The sequence below is a fragment of the Vicia villosa genome, linkage group LG1, assembly GCF_029867415.1.
Source record: "Vicia villosa cultivar HV-30 ecotype Madison, WI linkage group LG1, Vvil1.0, whole genome shotgun sequence".
NCBI lineage: Eukaryota > Viridiplantae > Streptophyta > Magnoliopsida > Fabales > Fabaceae > Vicia > Vicia villosa.
In genome coordinates, this window is record NC_081180.1 from 225,854,663 (window position 1) to 225,862,703 (window position 8,041).

General features: G+C 34.5%; 1 pseudogene; it reads left to right on the forward strand.

Moving 5' to 3' along the window:
- Positions 1-1,372: 1,372 nt before the first annotated feature.
- LOC131595989 (putative disease resistance RPP13-like protein 1) lies at positions 1,373-4,108 on the forward strand (annotated as a pseudogene).
- The last annotated feature ends 3,933 nt before the right edge of the window (positions 4,109-8,041 follow it).

The following is an 8,041-nucleotide window of genomic DNA, read 5'->3' on the forward strand; positions in this document are numbered from 1 at the left end:
ATCTCTTGAATCTATGAACGTTTAGTCTATTGATACTCCCGATGCTTAGCTCAATATTGACATATGCCACCATGCCACCACCAGGTAGTTGTGCTTTGTCAACCTGGTGCAATACTCCAATTACATTTGAAAAAGAAAAAAGTAACCGTAGAAGTAATGACAAATATGAAATAAGGCACAACATACAAAGAGTTAGTTGATTAAGAGATGAAGATTAAGTTTTACCTAACGGTGGAATACCATAGTTGAAATAAGCATTATTAGTGGAGTCTTGCAACAGTTGTAACGATCAAGCATTTCTGTAGTGATCAAGCATAAAGTTTCCAATAAGGAAATCTAAAATCTCTTTGAACTTGTAGCTGTAAGGAGGAATGTTTGGGATATCATTCTTTGAAACAGTTGTTCCACTGTTGAAGAGAAGTTTTTGCTTGTTGTCACAAACTTTAAAGGCAAAGTTATTGTCCACTAGTTCACCATTGTACAAAGTATATGCAAGTTTGTCCACCCCATCTTTAAATTCACGATTGCGTTGCGCGTTAAAACATGAATTTGGTCACCATGTGGCAAAAAATCGGCAATGAATTGTTGATAATCAGAGATAATACATTTACCGGTAATGAACACATGATATTCTTAGAAACCAGAATGAGTCAAATTTTGTTTCATTACCTTTGAATCCAGTGTTACAAACTCTATATATTGTTGGCCACTACACTCCTTTACGATCCATATGTTAACAACTCGGCTGAACATGTTCCATACATGGTTCCCTTTCTCTGCAAGTCACTCATAAAAATAGGAGGCTTTGAAGTTTGACATGCTGTCATAAAAGTAACTGTGTAAACAAAAAAGTACCTATAAACTGTATTACACAAAAAGAGAGAAATAGAAAAATGAGTAAACACAATGGACCCAAACATCTTGGTTAACACCCGACGGTTAACAAAGTGAATGCTGACATTGAGAAATTGAAACATGATGAAAAGCATTAAAATCATGTTAAAAGTGTAAAAGCTACATTGCTACACAAAACTGGATGGGGTTTCATCAAGTTAACAATGGTTAAAAGCTGACCACCACTCCCACGACAAACGCTTCGACATCCTAACTATCGCCTGAACATCGACACTACCATCCTCGAACATGATTTTATTACGGCTTAGCCACAGGGACCAGCATACAGCCAACCAAATAGAACAAGCCAAATTTTAATATTTTTCAACTTGCTGATAAACATCTGGAGATGGTTAGCAATTGAACTTTGGCTCTCTACTTGATCAATACCAAGCCAACAGTAAATCTGAAGCTACATCTGCAAGCTAATCGGACAAAAAGTGAATAAGTGAAGCACATCTTCCTTTTCGAGCCAGCAATGCGCGCACACCAGATTGTGCTCTCTATGAATTATCCCTCTCTTATGCAACTTCATTCTTGTGGGGAGCCTAAGCTGCAGCACCCTCCATCCGAACATTTGAATCTTGCTCGGAATGTAAGCTTGCCAGTTCCTACGCAGCCCTGTCAGTGTCTCCTCTGTTATGGAACTGTCGTGACAGGATAACTCACGCTATTGCTTGTCTTCCTCTTCATTTAACTCTTCTTTGAGTAAATCGATATTCCAAGTCCAGGAAGACTCGCACATCTCCACCAAAGAAGCCACATTGCTATCAGGATCAGCCACGATAGCATGAACAGCAGGAAATTGCACATGCAAAGGTTCCTGACCCAACCAACATTGATCCCAAAAGCTAACACACTTGCCGTCCCCCAATTTACAGGATATAGATCTATTGAATCAATTCTGATCCTCCCAAATTCCCAAGACAACTTTCTTCAAATCTCTCCACGATAGAGATTCCTTCGACTCACTGGATGTGACTGCCTTCTCCATAACATTAGAAAGAAAGACAGGTAAAAGATTGGAATATTACCTATGACAGCATTTAACATTGTAACTCTACCACCTAAGAAGAGAAATTTACCCTGCCCGCTTGATAATCTCTTCTTAATCCTGTCCCCTATTGGAATCCAAGTTGCTCTTCTCCTTGGACTACGCCCCGCTGGAATTCCAAAAAATTTAAAAGGCATGATGCCAATTCTGCAATCTAAGAAAGCTGAACCAGCACTCAGAACATCTTGATCCAAGTTGACTCTAAATATATGACTTTTGCTGAGATTGACATGTAAGCCAGAGACCAGTTCAAAGCCTCGTAAAATAGCTTTGATACTCCATAAATTATCTTTAGAATCATCACAGATCAGCACCGTATCGTTGGCAAATTGCAGAATTTCAAAATGGACTTCTTCAATCTTTACTGAATTTGAAACCTCTGGAGCCCCCTGGCCCTCCCACAATCATCAAGAATAGGAACGGTGATAGAGGATCACCTTGGCGGAGACCTTTTCCTACTTTGAAGTCTAAGGTAGGGCTCCCGTTTACTAAAATTGACATAGAACTAGAAAAGACCAGCGCTTCCATCCAACTTATCCAAGCTGAACCGAATCCCATCCTTCTCAAGACATATCTTAAATAATCCCAGAATACAATGTCGTAAGCTTTTTAGAAGTCTAGCTTAACCACCAAGCAATTCTTTTTCTGCCTCTTAGCATAATCCACAATTTCATTTAAAATCACAATTCCATTAAACATCTGCCTCTTGGCCAGAAAAGCAGATTGACAACTTAGTATAGGGAAGTGGAAGTGAGAATGAGGGGGAAAATCGGGGGAAAATCCAGCACTAAGAATTACTTATCATTATCTCCCTCCCTATTTGAAACGTTGTTTCCTTTATTGTTCATTGTATGTATCCTAAGGATTACAAATTCAATAAAAACAACTTGATCTTGTTGTGGATGGCTGAAGATCTTTTACCGTCTCTAAAATATGGGAAAACTTTAGAAGAAGTTGGATATGAGTATTTTAATGACTTAGTTTCGAGATCGTTTTTTCAACGTTTGGGAAGTGGGAACCCATACCAGTGTTTTGTGATGCATGATCTGGTGCATGATTTAGCAATATTGCTTGGTGGAGAATTCTATTTCAGAACAGAAGAACTTGGGAAAGAATCAAAGGTCAGTTGCAAAGACTCGTCATTTGTCATATATTGAGTTTAGTGATCCTGTCTTGGAAAACTATGATGTTTTCAGCAGAGCAAAAAACCTTAGGACGTTTTTGACAACCGGTTTTGGACTTCCTCTAGTCAACCATGAAAAGGCAATATGCATCATTTTGGAGAATTTGAAGTGTTTAAGAGTTTTGTCATTTCAATCTTTCCATAATCTTGACTCATTGCCTGATTCAATAGATGAACTAATCCATTTGCGTTATTTGGACCTCTCTTCCACAGCTATACAAACACTACCAGAGTCATTGTGTAATTTGTATAATCTACAAACGTTGAAGTTGCGCAGTTGCCCACAACTAACCATGCTTCCAAATGACATGCAAAATCTTGTAAATTTGCGTTATTTGAACCTCTCTTCCACAGCTATACAAATATTGCCGGAGTCATTGTGTAATTTGTAAAATCTACAAACGTTGAAGTTGCGCAGTTGCCTACAACTAACCATGCTTCCAAATGACATGCAAAATCTTGTAAATTTGCACCATCTTGATATCGGTGGAACTAATCAGTTAGAAGAGATGCCTAGAGAAATGAGCAAATTGATTAATTTACAACATCTGAGTTGCTTTGTTGTGGGCAAGCATGAAAAGAATGGGATCAAGGAACTGGGAACACTTTCAAATCTTCATGGATCACTTTATATTACTAAATTGGAGAATGTTACCAACAGCTTGGAAGCATCAAAGGCACATATCATGGATAAGAAGTACCTTGAGGAATTATCGTTTGAATGGTCTGAAGAAGCAAAGGACCATTTTACAAATTCACAAAGTGAGATGGACATACTTGGCAAGTTACATCCTGTCAAGAACTTGAAAAGGCTATATATATCGGGATACAGAGGTACGAGATATCCAGAATGGATTGGAGATCCTTCCTACCACAATTTGACCAAGTTATCCTTGTATCATTGTCATAATTGTTGCATCCTTCCACCAGTCGGACAATTACGCTTTCTCAAAGATAAAAGAGATTGGAATATATGATTGCCCGGAGATGGAAACATTTCCCGAAGGTGGTATGCCACCTAGCTTGAGAACACTTAAAGTTCGGAATTGCGAGAAATTATTGAGAAACCCATCTCTATCTTTCTTTGACATGCTTTCATGTCTTTCAATTCGAGATTTACATGATGGTGTTGAGTTCTTTCCTAAGAAGGGTTTTGCATTGCTGCCTCCCTCCCTTACCTCTCTATATCTTTGCAATATGAATTGTTCGCACACGTTGGACTGCAGAGGGTTTTGCATTGATGGTCTTTCTTTGCCTCTTAGCTGTTTTGGTTTTAGATTCCTATGCTGCTTGAAACACATTGGAATTAGTTTTCTTGATCAGGTTCCAACTATTTCAATTTGTGTAACTTGCTATGTGAGAGATCTTGCAATTCTTTTGTTTCTGTGACTATCATATTCATTACATACACCTTTCTTTCACAATTTATGCTTCTATGAATAAGAGTCCTTTGTGGTAGCTTTAGTGATTGATTTTTTGAATTTTGATTTTTCTTTTTATATTTAGATTTTATGATGTTATAATTTTGTTATACATAGATTTTATAGATTTTATGATTTTGTTAGTTTTCAGAATTAATCACTTTAACTTAATTTGTGATATCTAATTCTTATGAGAGTATGAGACATTAAAATTAGAATCTTCACATGACAGATTTTTTATTTTATTTTTTAACAAATTTGTCCCGAGAGAAATTGAAAATTAACTCAATAAATTTTAAAAGTTTTAAACAAACCAACCTTTTAGTTACACTTACTTAAAAATTGTTTGGAATAGTTTAGGGCTAAATCTAAAACTTCCTGTAAGGTGGTAAGCTCTATGTGGTAATTTTTTGCTCTTTTAATACAAGGGCATTACTTATTAGATAATCGCTAACTTAAATTTAACATTACATTTTATCAGAATGTTGTAATATTATTAGAATATCTTCGATCTATATTTTGTGTCGGCCAAAAGGTCAATACCACGAGACCTACTTATCCAACCAACTTCATTAAACCAAACGTATAAATACTTTCACAAAGGATTTTTCAGATACATAATTTCTAATCTCCACTTTCATTATAATTGTCTGGAACCTTATACTGACTTGGGTGTTCGAGTGCTGACTATGCAGCTACCCCTATAACACCCTCTATTTTTATTAATTAAGCAGAACTCCGTATTTTAATTTAATTACTTAAACTGATTAATCTAATGTGACTATAATAATTATATAAAAAAATCTAAGAAAAATTAAATAAAGAATAATACTAATAATTACTAAGAGAAATTAAATAAAAAATAATACTAATAATTACTAAGATTTGTATGTCTTACCGTGGTTAGCGGGTGCAGTTACCGTGCATAGATAAAAATATATGCACCGTGCATAGATTATTATGGACCATTGGATCAAATTCTAGACATCAATTGTTATTACTCAATACTCAATACGCAATATTCAATACTCAATACTGAATTAAAAATATGATCCAATGATTTATGTAGGCTTATGCATGATGCATAAGTAAATCCTTATGCATATTAGCCAAAGTCGTGGTTAGCACTGTATTAGTTAAGAGCATGTGTGTAGTTGTTGTAGTAATTTTAAAATTAAATATGAATGAATATATATTAATTATTATAAAGTTGTATAAGCATAGGTGGTGTTGTTATTTTATAAATTAATGTGAGTGAATATATTATTAATTTATTAATTTGGTTGATTAGTCAATTTATCGTAAATACTAATGATATTAGTGAATTGATATTAGTGAATTAATCATATATGATATACGAGCGAACGAGTAGAACGATCACTTTCGTGGAGGAAAAGCGCTCTGGCGTTGTTAACGGATAATTTTGACAGTAGCTGAATCGACAAAAAATAAAGTATTTTTGATTGGATAAGATTGGACAAAAGCCCAAGTTATCAGGGTCGAATAGAGTTGTATTCGCTGACAGATTTAAATTTTGAAGTCCTTTTTACAATGCGTCGAACGGTCAAAGACTTGGCATTTTCAAGAAGTAAAGAGTTTTGAATTCAAATCAAAACGTGTTATCCGTCGAAGACGCATGGAAGCCTCTTATTCAAAAGAATCATGTAAATGTCGAACGTGACATATTGTTAGAGAAAGATCCTTAGAGTCTAATTAGTATAAATAGTAGTCTTAATATTTAGGATTTGTGTGTTCATTTTGTACAAATTATTCAATATACTTAAAGTACCTCGACAACTTCAATTTGTTTACAATGATTCATGGGCGGTGGTTCCTATAAGAGTCACCCCTTGTAGCATGAATATTTTGAACCTCCTTAAACGATTTCGAGAATTGGAGATCGAAAGATCTATGTAATGATGAAGGGTATGGAGGAGAAGGTGGAACATGAAAGAATGTTGGTGTCAATGTTTGCTTCATCATGGTTACTAATTCATTTCTTATGATATTCTTAGATACTAATGTTCTGAGAGAAGTATCTAGAGCCTATGGTTATGGTGAGTTTGTGAATTATTGTACTTTCTTTGTCTATGGAGTTCACATGTCTTGAATTTTACTTGAATTTCTTATTTTCTTGCTTTAGTTTAAATAACCATAATAGCAATTAAATCGACATGAAGTGCAATATATACCACAAACTTGTATGATAAGAGAATCAATTTAGTAAAGGAAATAAAATCAAAATGAAAATATTGTTAGTGTTTTGTCAAACATGGAATAATTACAGTTTTTACTTTTTCCATTGTAAATCCAACTATTCTTCCATTTGATAGATTGCATTTAGGAGTATAATAAATGCAGTTTTATGATGCAAAAAATTGATTTCCTTCCAATGGATGTCAGCTGAATGTATGTCTACAGGATCAAAACTATTTACCTTTATACTTAGTTTTTAGGCTTATATGTAGAGTGAGTCACATGACAAGAGTTGGGTAAATATTGTTATTCTTTCAACTAACTCATATCCACATGGGAAAGAATAAGAAAGTATTATATCAAGTATCAACTTAACAACTCTCTTACTGTTTAAAAACCTCTTACAGAGAATCTTCATACATACTAATAAATAAGTAACAACTTCAAAACAACAAGAGATTAATAAGAATCATAACCGTGTTAATCATAAATCAAGTTAAGTTTATCTTCACCACCATTATGGATAGGTTAGTGAAAGTATAGGTAAAAAAGTGGAGTTTCACTTTCAGAAAAACCAAAAGTGCAATTCCACTTTCAATCTCAAAAATCTCATGCACACCAGTAAATTTATTTTTTTGAATTCCAAAAAACAAAGAGTCAGTCTCTATAATGCAAAATTACCTAAATTCGAATCACATTACTCATTAATCCATTTAACTAGGGTTTTTTTCCCTCTAAATTGTATGAGACATTTCAAATCTCATACCCTAAAGTTGACATTTCAAAATGCAAAGAGAAGAGGAGAACCTATAGAAAAGAATGAGTATGGTGACGGTGGTAGCAACGGCGAAGAAAGTGAGCAAAATCCCATACCCTAAAGTTAACATTTCAATATGCAAAGAGGAGGGGAGGGGAGGGAGCAAAATCCCTCTAAATGATACTTTTTGCGTTCCCCAGAATCGGGGGATTCGGAGGGGAGGGGATGAGATCTAAGTTTTAATATTAATTAAAGCGAAAATGGGTGATGCATTGACAGTGTAAAATAGTTTTACACTGTCAACCAATCACAACCATGTATTCAATTCCATGACACTTTTATCTTTAAATTTTTTTAATGACATGGCAAATTAGTTGTTTTCTATTGGATGACAGTATAAAACTGTTTTACACTGTCAGTGCATATCTATTAAACCCTTAATTAAATTAATATATTTACTAAAATATCCTCAATTTTATTTTATTATTTTAAAAGTATTATTTTCTTTTATGTTGGTGATTTTAGTATCATCAATG